This window comes from Denticeps clupeoides, chromosome 12 (genome assembly GCF_900700375.1).
Source record: "Denticeps clupeoides chromosome 12, fDenClu1.1, whole genome shotgun sequence".
NCBI classification, from domain to species: domain Eukaryota; kingdom Metazoa; phylum Chordata; class Actinopteri; order Clupeiformes; family Denticipitidae; genus Denticeps; species Denticeps clupeoides.
The window spans coordinates 7,482,954-7,499,265 of NC_041718.1; the positions used below are offsets into that span (position 1 = coordinate 7,482,954).

Sequence of the window (16,312 nt, forward strand, 5' to 3'; positions counted from 1 at the left end):
ATTTTTATTTGTTTTGATTTGTTAATTGTGTCCTGAGAGTCCTTCAGTAGGCTTCGTCTTCCAGAATGAAATGCTCCTGAACGTCCTACTCTACTGTGGTTTGGTTCTTTGTGCGTGAATACTGTAAATGGACTAGGCTCGCCGTGCTGAAGGACGCCGGCGATGCGTGGTTGGGGGACTTTCTGATGAATAGGAGGTGACAGTAAGCTCTCTGTTTACCTAATGGAGACGGAATGGCTTGTTAGAAGACCGGCCTTTTGTAATTGGCCCTGCGCACAATCGGGCCACGGCCAGCATTAAGCCGGTTTTGTTATTGAAATGAGCGAATGTGAAAATATGCCTCCCTGAGTGGGGACCTGCTGAGCTGCTCTTCCTGTTTGTTTGTTCATTTGGAATCTCTGCAGAATCTAATTAGCATCTGACCTTCCTAAGAACAAGTGGACGGGGTGAAAACCGGGGTGTCCTCATTCATTCGCTTCTCCGCCGATTCCCACTCATCCATTGGTTTTAATTTGTTCACTCATTAGCTTCAGTTGCTCACAATCCTGTTAGTCAATGTTGTTGATTTGATCATTTTCTTTTATTTTGAAATAAGGAAAATGCAAATAGGGATTCATTCAGGAATTCAGTCCTTGCTTATGATCAAACGGAGCAAAATGAACAGTTGCGATTACTCCGGAAACCAAAACAGTCCAACAACTGCATACAAAACTGCATCCAAAAATTAAACAACATGGTAATGTTTCCAGATTCATAGAAGCTGTGAAATGTTGGCAGCACTAGTTCTGTTTCAGGAGATCTTTTTAGTGGTCCTGTGTCGTCACCTTATAATCCTGCAGAAGGAAGGGTCTTTATTGTTCCTCCAGGGTTGGTGGAGATGAAAGCAAATAGAGATGGATGGTCTTGGGCATTTCATATTAAACATTGTGTGTGTGTGTGTGTTTTGTGGAATATGAGCTTACAGAATCTCACCAAACCTCAGGCACATTCTTGTGTCTCTGTTCTCATCCCTCAGTGTTTTTTCACCTTTTCTCGTGCCTCCCCCCCCCCTTGTCCTTGGAGACGCTGTGAAATAGAGTCGGAGATTGAGAATCAGGGGGACTGAGAAGTGGACAATTTCTGTCTCGTATGCTTAACACCCAATGGTGTTGTGAAACAGTTTATACACATCTTATGAATAATTCCAGTTTGTGTGTGTGTGTGTGTGTGTGTGAACGTATACCTGATAACTCGGGTACCAGGCCCAGGGGGTACAGGGGAACATCCTAACCCCCACCCCACCATACTTCCCAAGGGATTTGTCCTGGATGACAAATTGGGACCTGTCCCCTCTCCCCTGGATGCTGCCTGGTGAGGTTGTCCCAATTAAGGTCCTTCAGCAGGAGTTGATTGGGTCCCTTCAACCCCCACGCAATTGAGGGGGAGGAATAAAGGAATACAGGCGTGTGAGGGGAAGAAAACAGAGACAAATAAGTAGAATGAATGACCCATCTCAGACATTAAGGTGATGCAGGGGGACTGGTTTTGTGATTGATTTGAACCCTTGAGGGGCGTATTTGTTTTGTTGGTCCATAAAAATGCTGTGTATGAGCTGATTGCTTGCGTGTTATTTTTTTAAGTTTATTTCTTAGCTGATTCATGTATTTTTACCGAGAACATATGAAACAAATATTGATGTAGCGTTCCTCTGCAGAGATTGGCCGTGTCTACACTCACAAACACACACACAGAAAGAAAAAATACAACAATGACCTTTTTAACTGATAATGATGTGTAGATTTTAGGATGGAGGCATCAAGAGAGCAGGCCGTCAGAAGAATGACAGACGCGGGGCCGGAAGGAAACAATTTTTAAAAAATGTTCTTTTGCTATTCAAAAGCGCTTAATTTTTTTTTTTTTGCTTTTCCTTTGTGTGTGTGTGTGTGTGTGTGTGTGTGTGTGTGTCTATTCATACATGTGTATCAGTGGTGTATTGATTATTGGGACAGTGTTAACAGTGCTGTACTTCTGTGGAAAGGCTATTGTGTTCCCATCACACGAGGGGTCGCAGCGATCGTACCAGATCAGGTGACGCGCACCGAAAATATGTCGGCATGTGTGTTTCTCCCCTGTGACGTGTCTGCAGGGGTCCAGCGGGGTGCTGGAAGATGCTCTTTGTGTTTTAAATGAAGCCGGCTGTCTGCTGATAGCCGAACAGAAGGCTGCGGTTGCCTCCCACCGCCAGCGCCGTTTGCCCGGTGGCTTCCTGCCGGGGGGAGCCTGACGTGCGACAGCGGCCGGCCACTGGAATGACTCATCTGTCATCCTTCAAGCCACCCTCCCCCGCCCAGGGCCACTTGCTCCGGGTTTTGTGTCTCCCGTGGGTACGAGTGGGCCGCACCATTACAGCACAAACGGGGGAGGGGGGGGGACCGCTTGAGTTAACGGGTGCGTTTCCTTAAGGGGTTCCTCTTAATCAGAACTGAGATTAAACAGACGGGTGTGATGAATGTGTGTGTTTCTGTTCCCATGTGGGCAACGTCCCAAAAAAATCCCAGTGATTTTGTGGGGTTTTGTTTGTCTGTGGGTGGATTGAGTGGCTACTCAGCTGATTGCTCGTTTTTGTTTTTTTCTTGGCCTTATCTTCTTGTGTCTCAGCTGTGTGTATGAATCGGTGTGTGTGTGTCACTGTTAGCAATTATCTCTCTTATCACTGTCTGACCAGCTGTACGCATCACAGCGGTTTGCTCCATACGCCACAGTCAGACCAGCCCTGCTGCTGTCAGTTTGAATCCGGCTCTGGCAATGTTTAAAAAAAAAAAAAAAAAAATCCTATAATTGACCCTGTTGGGTCACATTCTGTCATTATGCCAATTAGCAGATAATTTACTGCGTACATTCTGCAAACTAGCAGTAGAAAAACTATTCCAATCATTTCCAATCCAATTTCAAATGGCCCTGTGTCCAGAGAGGAAGGTGGGGGAGGGTCTGGTTAACCACACCAGGTTCTGAGTGCAGATGGGGCGTTTTTTACTCACTGCTTTTGTGATGCTGTGTGTGTGTGTGTGTGTGTGTGTGTGTGTGTTGAGCTGCCAGACTGTTCCGTTGCTCTTTTTTCCATATTGAGGTACTTATGACGTGTGTGTGTGTGTGAGAGTGTAAATTGTGCGCATATATTATCATAGCTGTATCAAAACAGTGTCCTCGCTCCATCATAGTATCAAATGTCTTTGCAGACATTTAACTGAAGTGTCATTGCTGGAGAAGGCAATGCTCATTTACCAAAAATGTTAAAATTTTGTTGAATTTAACCATGGGATTAGACCAAATATTATGTGACCATAAAGGTAGACATGTGAAGGCGAGTTCATAATATGGCCCTCAAAATGATTGTGTGCCCATGTGCTCAACTCTGAGTGTGAGTTCCTGCCCTCTGCCCGTCTGTCTGTCTCAGTCTGTCTGTGTGGGGGTGTGGTGTATAATTCTCCCGATGTGATTTTCATACCGAGGGCCGGCAGCCGGCAGTCTGGATGAATGACTGTTAGAGAGGAAGTGTGAGGTCTCGCCGTGGAGTGTAACTGGAGGCCTGGGACGCTTCCAGAACCTTCATTCTGTCTCCATCAGCCTCCAGGGTCTGGGTCTTTTTCCAGAAAGTGCTGCATAACGAGGTCCTGAGAGACACACACACACACACACACACACACATACACACATACACACACACACACACACACACACACACACACACACACACACACCACCTACTTCTTGACCCACTTGGCCTCTTTTGACCTTATGAAGTGTGTTGATGCCCATTCAGTGCTTGATTCCTCTGATGCTAAACTGCAGCCGTCACCACAGCACAACAAACATCAGCATCATTATTAATTTTTTTTTAAATATTTATTTAAAATCCTCTCCATTATATTTGCAATTGTTTTGGTCAGTCTTTGGTCAGCGATGGGATCTGACCAGGAAGAGAACAGAAATCATACTGGCTCAGTGGACAAGCAACTTTACGCAGTACCCTGAACCCCTGTGTCAGAGTGCCAGAGCCATGACTACCCGCTGAGTTTCACCTCTTGAGGAACCCCATTAATCTGAGCTCAGAAGCTGGCCATTATGATGTCCTCTGCAATGAGCCAGGGTTTAATTAAAAGCTGTGTGTGTGTGTGTGTGTGTGATGAGAAGGCCACATCCTGTTGAGAGAAGCTCTTGTTTCCAGCACCGCAGAGTCCCATCACGCACTTTACAGCCGTGAATGTCAAGAGGGCTTGAAAGCTTTTCCAACTGTATTTACGGGATGGAGAAAAAGTGTGAGAGGCGGATAGATGGATGTGGTGATGAGAGAATGTGTCTGTCCGTGTTCCGGCTGTCCCCACATAGAAGGGAGTAAAAGAGAGATGAGGAGGTAGAGAGGATGCACAGCGTGGTGCAAATGGAGAGCGTAAAGCGAGTGCCAGATTTTGGGGGATAGATGGAAGACAGAAGAGAAGATGTGGTGGATGGACTGAGGACGGAAGAAAGGGGAGGCAGATGGGTGGTCAGAAGGGCAGGGACATGCTCTCCTCCCCGGTGGATTTGGCTGGGTGTGGACCACCAGGGACCACCCCCCTTCTCACACACACACACACACACACACACACACACACACACACACACACACGTTGAATAACCAGCTCCATACAGCCCCAGAGTCTTCAGCTGGTGTGTGCCAGGGAGAGAGACAAAAGGACAAAAATTGAGTACACCGGTGGTATGGGAAACTGAACCACGCCCTCTCTGTTGTCTCTAATTAGGCCCACCCCCCCCCCCATCCCATCACCACTTCAGGGGCTCAGCAACTGTACATTTTGTAATTAATCATTTCGATCACATCCCAGGTTTTCGTGTACCATTCACAATACACCACCTTAATTAAACGGCCTGCGGTTATGGCATTATTTACTCTGTACTGCTCCGTACCGTGTGGAGATGTTCTGTTCATGGCAACTCCTCCATCCCACCCACCAGGCTATTGAATGGCCTCTACCCCTGCAGGCCTCAGGACTAATTCTGAAACCCACCACTCCACCCCCATCTAATGTATGAGTGTAGTATATTGTGTGTTTGTGTGTGTGGTTGCCCATATTGTATAATTGAGTGTCTAAAAATGTACAGTAAGAGGCTGATGAATCATGTGCATTTTATATGTTCCCATTATAAACACAGAAAAGGTAGATTTCTAATGGAGACACATTTGGCCATATACAGCACTGGTAGGGAAACGGACGGCACCAGGGCTCCATGTTTAGGAAGGCAGAGTATGGCAGAGTGTGTGGTCATAGTCGTGTGGCAGAGGGACTTTATTTGGCCAAATGCTGGTAGAATGTCTGCGTATTGAAAAAAGAAAACTGGTTTCAAGATAAGCACCCTTCCCCCTCACACACAGTGAATCACACACACTTACACACAAAAACTTTCCTCTGCCAGGACATGAGCACGAAAAATACTCCCGACAGAGCCTATGTCAGGTCTGGGATCAGGACGTTGCCGACCAGGGTCTCTGGCCAATGTGGAGGCCGTCCAAGAATGCCAGACATTTCACAGACTCCAGAGATAAATGGAGATGTGTGAAGATCAACATTTAGTCTCTGCCAGCATTCCACACACACACACACACACACACACACACACACACTGGCTTTAACATCTTCTGTGTGTGTGAGAGTTTGACCTCAGGAGTAGTTTGACCTTTGAAGAGTCTATATGCCTCTTGACCTGCCTACAGTGTAAGGAGGTAACTGTAGTTACACGCCTGCGTGGTTTTTATATTACCTGTGTAGCAATGACTCGAGCTAATGTGCAAACACATAACCTCACCGTGGGAGGTAGTAGTATGCATTCTGCTTGTTTACCCATGTGTGCCGCGTGTTTTCAATGGAAACATGTAATTTGACCTTGTCTCTGTGTGTGTGTACACATGCCCCTGTCTTAGTGGGAGTCAAATGTCCTGACAAATACCGGATTAATTTGTTCAGGTCCTAACCAGATAATATTCTTATTTATGAAATATTGCATTTGGCCAATGTGGTTAAGTAGTAAGATTAGATTAGGCTATTTTTTGTTTATTATGATAAGTCCTCACAAAGCTTGAAATACAAACTGTGCGTATGTATGCTGTGTATAAAACGGAACGTCAGCAAGGCCCCTTCAAACTGTGTACCAGTTAAATTTCCGCTGACAGAGTATTTAAGCCAAAGGCGATGGTGGTGCATTTAAAGCACTGCCTGATAATAACACACACACACACACACACACACACACACACACACACAACTTTGCCCTCTCTTCACCTATAAAGAAAGCCTGTTTTTGTGGTAGTTGAATGTAGGTAATTTGGCCAGCTCCACATATTATTTTGCTGCCTTCACTGACTCTCATATGACCATTTATTTTCTTTACTTTTATTTTTCATAAATGTGGGTGTGCATCACAGAACTTCACCCATGTTTGCTTCTTGGTAAGAGAACATCCTAACACAGGAATTTCGAAACTGGGTCTCAATCATCCGGCAATCAAAACATTTTTTTGGTTCTACCCTCATTTACCAAACCTGGTAACAAACAAACAGGTTAAATCAGGTGTGGGGGAACATGGAACAATCGCCAATTCAAAATTATCTAAATGATCTGCTCTATTCTGTGTTCTAATTGCCAGTTGTTTGTTAGAAGGTAAAATAGTCTTCTCAGTACCACAGATCAGAATAAGTGGAAGGAGACAAGTTGGGTCAGGGCTGGGCGCAACATGGGATTCTGGTTTTGGATGAAGGGAATAGTTCCAAATGTGAAAGTGCCCCTTATATCATCCTCATTTGCACCTGCTCCTTGAGAAAAGGATTCCCCAGCTGCTTCCCGCTCTTCAAATCTGTCTAAAACCCCCCCCCCTGCATCCCACCCTTGCATCCCCACATGGAGCTCAGCTTGGGATCAAGCCATGCTGTCTGTATCTCATTTTAAGCAATAATTTGCTTACAATAACATATGCATCACACTAATCATTAACTAAAAATGTCAGTTTGAGTTCTCTTATAAGAAAGGGTTTTTATTCCTATGGAACAATATACATAGGAATCATGTCAATTTATATATATATATATATATATTTATTATTATTTTATTTATTTATTTATTTTTTGTGTGTAACATGGCTGTTGGGCAAGTTCCTGCAGTAGGTTACCTTGGTAAAGTGAGGACCTCAAATAGCCATTACACTGGCTCAGCTCTGGGCAGCCCGGTTTGAGTGAGTCATTAATGTTTTGCAATTTCCCAGGGTTCCCCTCACAGATTGAGGGAAATGTCACGGCTTCATGCTCCCTTTCCCTCTATTTCTCGCTCCCTTTCCCCCCAGCCCTCCCTCGTTCTGCTCTGTCTCTTTGAGTTCGTTTTTTTCCATCATCATCACTCAATCCCCCCTGCCTTTGTCAACCTGGATCGGAAGTGAAATTAGACCCTGGCACATCCTGGATGAATGAGTGTGGGGGGGGGCTGTGTGTGTTTGTGTGCACTGTCTGAATCTGTAGGTAGCCCTGTGTGTGTGTGTGTGTGTGTGTGTGTGTGTGTGGGGGGGGGGGGGGGGGGGGGGGTCCTCAATTAGACACTAGTTTTGAAACCAAAATGACAGAATTTCCCACAACACAAGATACCAGAAGAGTATGCTTGTGTGTGGTCGGTCTTTGGTATGGGGTTTGACTGCTTGATTGGCACTCTTTTCAGAACCTGTATTTTTAGTGTGCATGTGTAGGTGTGTAAGATATGGGTTCATTATGACTGTAGATTGTTATTGGTAGTTAACTCTATGCGCTTTACACTCACCTTAAACTCATTAAATGAGGGTGAGTTATTATTGTTGTCGCCCCAGAACCACATTGAAGGGCTGAGTCGCCTGCATCATCAGCGTCCTGTGGTGTCTGGACTCTGTTCCTGGGAGGAAACATAAACATTTTCATCTTAATCGTAGATGCTGATTCGTTAGAATAACAGGCTGCCATTTTCTATTAGGCTGCAGGGGCTGTGCACCCATGCCCAGGTCGGATGCAAGATTTTAAGGATTTCAAGCTCTTATAAGGTCTCTGATCTGTTCACTGAAAGTACAGTGGGTGTGATACAGTAGACTGAGCCTGTGTGTGTGTGTGTGTGTGTGTGTGTGTGTGTGTGTGTGTGTGTGTGTGTGTGTGTGTGTGTGTGTGTGTGTGTGTGCGCGCATGTCATCATGGATCTATTTTATGGTCCTTCTCCAACATGAAAGAAGTTCCTGCTGAATCAAGAACTCATGGGATTTAATTTATTCATGGAGAGAACACCATGAATAATTATCCACAGAGTTGATTTGAAATGCAAACTAGCCTCACGCGACTGTAAATGAACCTCCAGGAAAAAGTAATAATACAGAAACCACTCCCAAATCGTAGCTTTAAAAAAAATGTAATGTTGTGTAATTTCCTGCTTATGGTTTTGTTCTCATCCATCTATAACAGAACACCTGCAACTAAATCAAATTTAAATCCATGAACTATGAGGCGTAATCATACAAATTTAGCCCGAACTGCATCTCTTTAGCTCCTCCAGCCACGAACAGCACTGTCAGCAGTTATGAGACCAGGACATTGGATCAAACACCAGTTTTTGTAAAATCAGGCAGTTCTGGCTTAACCACATCAGATTGGTTTATTTCCATTTAGATAAATGTCTGCTTCCTTTATGTGGCCTACACATTTGACATTAATGGCAGGACCACCATTTCAGATAAATTAGAGAAAATCTTTCTTTTGTTGTTACAGCACATTTTGGAGCATGAATGCACAACAGAGATGTTCCGTTTTAACAATTTCTATTATTTTTTCTGTTTTTTTCTACTCTGGTCAAATATCCTTTTCATTGTCCAGTCTGATGGTCAAACCCATTGCTGGTCACATATCTGTGGGCTGCTGCTGTTCTAAAAACGCCCAGCTCAGATTTTCCAGTTGCCTCCTGCCTGCTGTTTCAGTGGAGGTTGCACATTCTTTCCCATAATGCACACACATTTCTCAGTCCCGTAACAGGCATGTAAAAACACAGCCTGTAATTTCAGCAGAGATCCAGGGCTGCTATACACACACACACACACACACACACACACACACACACACACACACACACACACACACACCAGTAACTGCAGATGACCTGAACTAGAGGGATTTATCACACTTTATTTTAAGACTTTTTGTTGTAATAGGCAGCATTACTGGGCCTGTCATTACATGGAAAGGCTGCTATGAAATTTACTGGTTCTGTATCGTCAGGACACACACTTAGGTCTGGGACGAGCTCCCAGATTTCAGACACTGTTTAGGCCAGTGTCACACCATTACGGACAGCCTGCTCTTATCTTCCCTGTGGTCTCTGCTTGTTTTGTGGAGGTGCCTCGGCTTTTCCACTCCCAGACGGACCTAGACTCTGTTCTGTGGGCTGTGGAGTCAGGAATACGAGCGCGCTCTCTATTATCAGGCTTTTCTCACACTCCGTGTCATAAACATTGATAAGTGTTATCACAGCGGGATGGTTGTGAGGGGTCCAGGTCGTTCCTTCGGTTTGGATTCACCATGCTATACTCCAGCTGCTGCGACTGAATATCACAATGCTCATGTTTTTTATTTTTCCTGAGATCTCCTAATGGTTGTTAGTTAAGGTTTACATGTTGGTGCCAGTGTGATTTTGTTTAATCACATAAAATCATTAGAATAATTATTGAATCAATATCATGGCATTTGAGTAATAGTAATTATTAACTTATTAAAATATCAGAGAGTCCGTAACTGTTCTCAAAGTCTCTCTTTCTCATACCACCTGCCCCCTAGTGGATTCTCTCTTCCCTCACCTTTTTTTTTTATAGAACTGTTCACTTGTAGAGGTGTTAATAGCTTCAGAGAAATGGAACCTGTTTTTTTAGGCTGTAGGTGTCCCTAAAATGAACCATGACTGGGGCATCGTGAGCTCAGTGGCGGGATTGGTTGAAGATGCCCTGGAGGGGTGGTGGTGGGGGGATTAAGGCCCCATTAAGGCAGATTTACAAGGCGCCTGTTTGATGACTCTTGCCAGGGTTCTGCCCCAGCATGTGCCTCTGCGGAGGTTAAAAAGAGAAAGCAAGCTCTGAAGATATACACCTTGTTGCCTACCTTCTATCTTTCTATCATTATTTTAAAGCACTCACTAGCTTAACCATCTATTCCATACTTCATCCTACAGTAGCAGGCTTAGTTCGGTCCAGACCGCAATTATCAGACGCCCTTATCCAGAGCGACTTACAATCAGTAGTTACAGGGACAGTCTACCCCTGGAGCAACTCAGGGTTGAGTGTCTTGCTTAGGGACACAATGGTAGTAAGTGGGATTTGAACCTGGGTCTTCTGGTTCATAGGCGAGTGTGTTACCCACTAGGCTACTACCACCCTTTAGAGAACAGTCACCCCTAATTATACATTTGGTCTGTACCCAGGTCGAGTCAAGTTATATTAGGAGTAGTGGTGAAAAATTCTCATTGGGGTGGCAAGACAAGGACTAGCGTAGTAATCGGGTCGCTGAGGTTTGATTATATTCTGTACTTTTAAGCTTAAAGCCTCACCCGTCTGGGGACGAAGTGGATCAGGCCCACCTCTTCCCACACGCAGTGGCAAAAAGGTGGCCGGTGACTGGAGCCAAATAAAGCAAGCTGGAGGGTCTGTGTGGAGCTGGACCACCTGTAGAGCAGTCTGGTTTTCTGCTGTCTCTCATGGTCAGTGTTTTGCACGGGGAGAGGTATGTTTAATTTCAATGAAATACATCTCCTCTCTTTTAAGAGCAGTTCCTGGTTCTTCTGATGTTCTTGATCCACAGTCCTCGCTTGCTTCGTCTCTTCTCTCCAGACTGTCTTTATATATGTGTATCTGTATCCATGAGATACAGATGGGTTTTGCATAGGCAGTTTCAGTCCATGTTCTTCAAAGCTTTACATGAGGATTGCATAAAATATGTTGCATGTCCAACATTTAGATCACTTTAATATATATATATATATATATATATATATATATATATTTTTTTTTTTTTTTTTTGGTGCCATTGTGTCCATACTGAAATGATCACTACTTTCGGCAGTTCATTCTGTCATCAGGCAGACCTGAACCCAGCTGACCTGGAAGAATGCCTCCTCAGTCTTTAGAAAGGCATCTATAGAGGAGCCCTCATTCAGCTGCAGGAAGCAATGCTCTGGAATCCAGCGTATTGTCTAGATTCTCACTTGGCATTAATGGTGGCTATTTGTCTGCAGCGGCAGAGTGTTTTGCATTTGGGAGCAGTGGCTTGTCGAGCTCTAAAAGTTTAGTGGCCCTGGGAACTTCCTCCCCGTGTTGAGACCTGCCTTGCACAGTTTAGGAACCATTCCAGTGAGATTTAGAAGAGCTTGACTGAAAAGCTCCTTAAAGTGCGTGTGCATGTGTGTGTTGTGTGCTGAGAATTTTTGCGAACTTTCGGCCAACGATCCGTCTCTGTTTCTTTCCCTTGGTCTTCCAAGCCTAGGTCATCAACCACATCGGAAGGAGTGTTTTTCTAGGAGATCTGACTATTGTTGGGCGATCTATAAATAGCAAGTTAAGACAGACTGATAAACATGTCTCTAGCATACGGAGAGCCGGGCGGGGCTCGGGGTGTTCAGCTGTTATGAATACGCTTACAGCAGATCTGAGAAGTCCAACAAATCCAGCGTTTATTTCCACAACTGTGTTTTCCACATATCATGTGGATTCTTAATAGGACCGTGACTGGGATTCTGATGCTTTAGTTTGTGGTATAGTTTTTGGGCCAGCAGGCTACATTTTCAGCTGATGGACGCAGGTTCAGAGCAGAATTTCCTGCTCTAACATGATGCCTGGTATCCATAGATGACTGAGACTCATTGTTTCATGTTGCCACTTATTATTAACGGTAGAAAACATTCTGTAGAGAACATTTATAACAATACTGAGCAGTATATAATGTGGTTATAGTGCCTGTGATGTGTGCAGAATTGATCTGTAGTGTCATGACAAGGACCTTAATGCCTGAATTATGCAGGCAAGTTTTAAACTGGTGCCATGAACATCTAAGATATTATAAAAGGTTTTTAAATGTATTCCCGTCCTGAGTACCACTGACTTCTCAAAGTCTTTCACAGCACGGAGTGTTCGACTAATGGCTCTTGCTGTTGTAGGTTTAGAGTGTCAGGAAGTAAATGAATGATATGGTTGTTTGTGATAATGCTGATGTGCGTGTGTGTGTGTGTGTGTGTGTGTGTGTGTGGGATGGTGTGAGATTGCTCCTGGGCATGCCGTGCTATGCTCCTCCACCCACTTGGGTGTGCTAATGTGGGAAGCATTCGTGTGCTCTGGTGAGTTGTGGGGGGGGGGGGGGGGTGGCGGCGCTTGTATTTTTGGGAATGTCCCTGTGTGACCCCTTGGACTGCAGTGTGTGAGGTATCGCTGATTTAAAAAGCCTGACCACACATATTCTTCCTCTCCCTTTGTGCTGAATGGGTACGTGGGTGTAGAACAAGGCATTATGGGTGTATTCTGTAATTAACGCCCCATGACTCACTCCTGGTTCTGTACAGTTTTATCGCCAGTCACATTTATTTTTTTTTAGATCAATGAAGTTTTCTTTCACGGGGTACTACGAAAATCCATGCTCTAGAGTATCAAACTGCTCAACTCCTCGCTGGGGGGCAGGAGGGGGAACAGGAGGAAAGAGGATGATGGCGAGGAGCAGGAGCAATTAGCCCAACCAACTATCACTATCTCACCACTATTTGAGCAGCAACCTCACAAAAACACTATGTATATGTAATTATATAATTGTAATTCTCATTCATTACAACGCTTTATATTTTATTACTGATTAGTAAAGTTCTACTTACCTACCCCTCTTAATGTAATATTGTACTGACCATAACTCCTAAAACAAAATATCAGCGTTTAACTTAGTTTACCTGCTTATGGGAAATAGTTTTTCTACAATTAAATTAAAATAAGTCATTGTTTACAGTATTGCAGTATTTTGTCACATTCACAGCTCTACTCATTCAGCAATTTTAGAATAAACATAAATAAAGAAAGATATAAAGATGAATTTTCATTGGATTAACAATCTTTTTCACCTAGAAGTATCTTGATTATAAAAATTTAATTTTACTGCCTGTTGAACAGAGTTTTTAAATGTGTAGCAGTACATACAATAATTTTTTTGTTTTGGTTTTTATTTTTATGTCTGTACAGCACATTGGCCTCAACTCTGTTTTAAATGTGGATTGGAATGTTAACACTGTGCTGGTAATCAGTTATTAATGTTGCAGTGATGATCTCATTTGATCGTCATTTGCAGGCCAGGTCATCTGCTCGTAAGCTGTTCGTTTATCAGAAGAGTCACCCGGGCGTTTTTTATTTAATGACCAAGGCCTCTGCCTTGACCACACTGAAGCTCACCCGTTTTCCCGTTCTTGTGCTCTACAAAGAGTCTGCAACTCTCCCGTCTCACCCTGACCAGGGCAGGCTGAAGACGTAAAGGAATACTCCCTGTTCAGAGTCAGCCTCATCTTCATCTGCGCGTGATACAGCACCGTCTTTAAACAAGCTTCCCTGGGAAACGTGAGAAGGTGGAAAATGAGCAGAATTAAATAACGGCCTCCATTTTCTCGCTGTGCTTTCTCTGGTGTTCCGAACGAGTGAGAGGCTTTATTGGATTACGTCTGCAGGCACAGGAAATCGCTCCCCGATCAAACACTCTGGCTTTGTGTTTGCGGCCAGAAATAAGTTGACAGGGCGCTGGAAGCCTAGTGTTTGAATGAACTCCACTTGCCTATAGGTGGTCATGGGCGTTCTTACAAAGTGCCACTCAGAGTGACACATTTAACTCTCTGCTGCTGCAGGGAGATTTTAAAAGAGGTGGTAGGCACAGTGCTAAGCCTGGGTCTTGTCCGCTCAAATAGATTAAACAAGAACAAACAGCTTTGTAGTTATCTGTATCTTTAAGGGAAACTACATACAGCGTGATTCTCTGGAAAATGAAACCAAAATGCCAAAAAATCTTTATTTGTACTGGTATTTAAGATTTGTACTCCGATAATGTGGAACATCATTTAATTTGAATGTATTCTAAAAAACTGAATGTTTTACAGACATTTTAAACACTTATCTCTCATGATATATAAGCTGAACTTTGAATGCCTGGCTTATGATTTTATATGTTGTATTGAATCAGGCTTAAATAAAATATTTATACAATGCACTACGTTTTAACTCTTAGTACTGGCTATTATATGTTAAACTTAACAGCACTCGACGTTGTTATCCTGTTCATCACACCGTCTTGGTCATTTTAGTTGCATATATTGGTTTTGCGGAAACATTAGTTTACTGACGTGTTGCACAGTTTTGACACCCATTATACTCAGAAATATTTGGTGAAATAGTTTTGTCTGAGTGCTTATAGAGTTGACAGAATTTTACTGTGGAAGTTTGTTTTAACAAGTGAGACTAGTTTTCGGCATCCCGTGCATCACATGGCAAGTTTTCACACTGCTTGTGTGGCTTTTGTCATAACTTCATATTGAACGACCCAGTACAACAAGGCACAACAAGTACTACATATGTCACACTCGTTCATTGTTCTGACCATTAGTTATGGGGATAAAGTAGTAAAGTAAATCAAAAATGTCCCGTGAATCACGTAGAGAATAGTCCTGCAGTCTGTTGAAATGTCATTTTAGTCACCCTGAACATGATCTTTGAACATGACAAGGTTTTCATGAATTACACCTTTTTCATGTGTTACACTAGCGAACAAGCTCCACACTTAGTATGTAATGCTGCACTTACTACCAGTTTGAAAACAGTTGCTCTAAATCTATAAAAGATAAGACCTAAACACAACAACGTGTGAATTTTATTTTCTCCTTGATATTATTCTGGAAAACGGGAAGGCTTCGGGTTTTTTCCCTTGCATTAGTCTCTCATCTGGCAAATGATCCCTGTTGGAATTTACACTCATCCTCCAGATACTCTGCACTGGTGCAGAATAAAGCAGCCTAGGTAAACACAGAGGGGTCTGTTTTCTCTAGAATGTTCCCAGAGAAGCGCTCCTCTCATTCCATCAGGTGTGTGTCTGTGTCTCTCTCTCTCTCTCTCTCTCTCCCTCGTTCTGTGTTTCTGTTCCCCCTGCTGAAATTTTTATCAGTGTCTGTATCATCACGCTCCTTCTGCTCACTTCTCCGAAATGAGCTGCCCACAAGCACAGACACCAGACCGGAAGCGCTGACCGTATTCACGCTGCATACTTGTACCGGGGTGGCTGGTTCATTTTGGGCAGAGCGAAGCCTCGAGTCTCTATGGAGTCTGTGGGATGGAAGGCTTCATTTTGTGGGGTGGTTATATGCCAAGAAAAAGCATGTTTTCCATATCAGCAGACAAACAAAAACATGTTTCAGGAAGTAATGGACTAAGGGTGAGCAGTTTGACGAGGTCGGAGCAATTAAGATAACTGCACTAATCAGTATTATTTTAGACTGATTATATGAATCTATGTTTTTTGTTCCTGTGGTGTGTGTGTGTTTGTGTGTGTGAGTGAATGTTTGGGTTTGTTCCAGTTTTACCCTTTTTCTCCTGGTCTCTCTCTGACACACACACACACACACACACACACACAACTTTTGGCCCTCTATGGTGTGGAACTATTCATACCCATAACTCAGGGAATGGGGGATGCAGGGTGTGTGTGTGTGTGTGTGTGTGCCCATTCTATTTTTTGTGGACTTTAGAGAATATGCCAAAATAAAAGGAACTTATCTGTGTGTGTGTGTGTGTGTGTGTTACCTAAACCTCTACACTTTATCCAGACACATTCCCAGCCACTTCCTTTCAGCTGGTTTGAACAGAACTGTCGTGTGAAAGGAATTCTCTCTTCTGACTGTGACTGTTTGGACCAGGACTAGCATGATTACATGTCACAATTTAATCTCTGTTGTCCTTTGACTCTGTTGAGCTGCTGCTGGCGCAGTGTTGTATTTACAGCTGTCCACTTGTTTGTCTTGCAGGTGGAGCGCTCAGCCATGGGCTTGTGATTCACATGGAGTAAGCGGACGGTTGAGAGGTGACAGGCCTCTTTAACGCTTATTTGGAAACAAATGGTGAGCAGTTTCAATGATCCTGACAAATCCTCCAAAAGCCTGTTCCTTTAGTGCTGGGGTCCTTACCATGTATACCATTAATCTTGTAAAAGAGAACCTATACCATGTATATCATTCTCTTATGA

At 43.7% G+C, this 16,312-nt stretch overlaps 1 protein-coding gene across 2 annotated transcripts in view; it reads left to right on the plus strand.

Annotated features, from left to right (window-relative positions):
* plxnb1b (plexin b1b) overlaps positions 1-16,312 on the plus strand; it is a 65,683-nt gene that overhangs the window by 20,796 nt on the left and 28,575 nt on the right. For both annotated transcript variants that reach the window (XM_028997753.1, XM_028997754.1), the window contains one exon: positions 16,095-16,187. The gene's annotated coding sequence lies outside the window, so the exon portion shown is untranslated. The remainder of the gene's footprint in view (positions 1-16,094; positions 16,188-16,312) is intronic.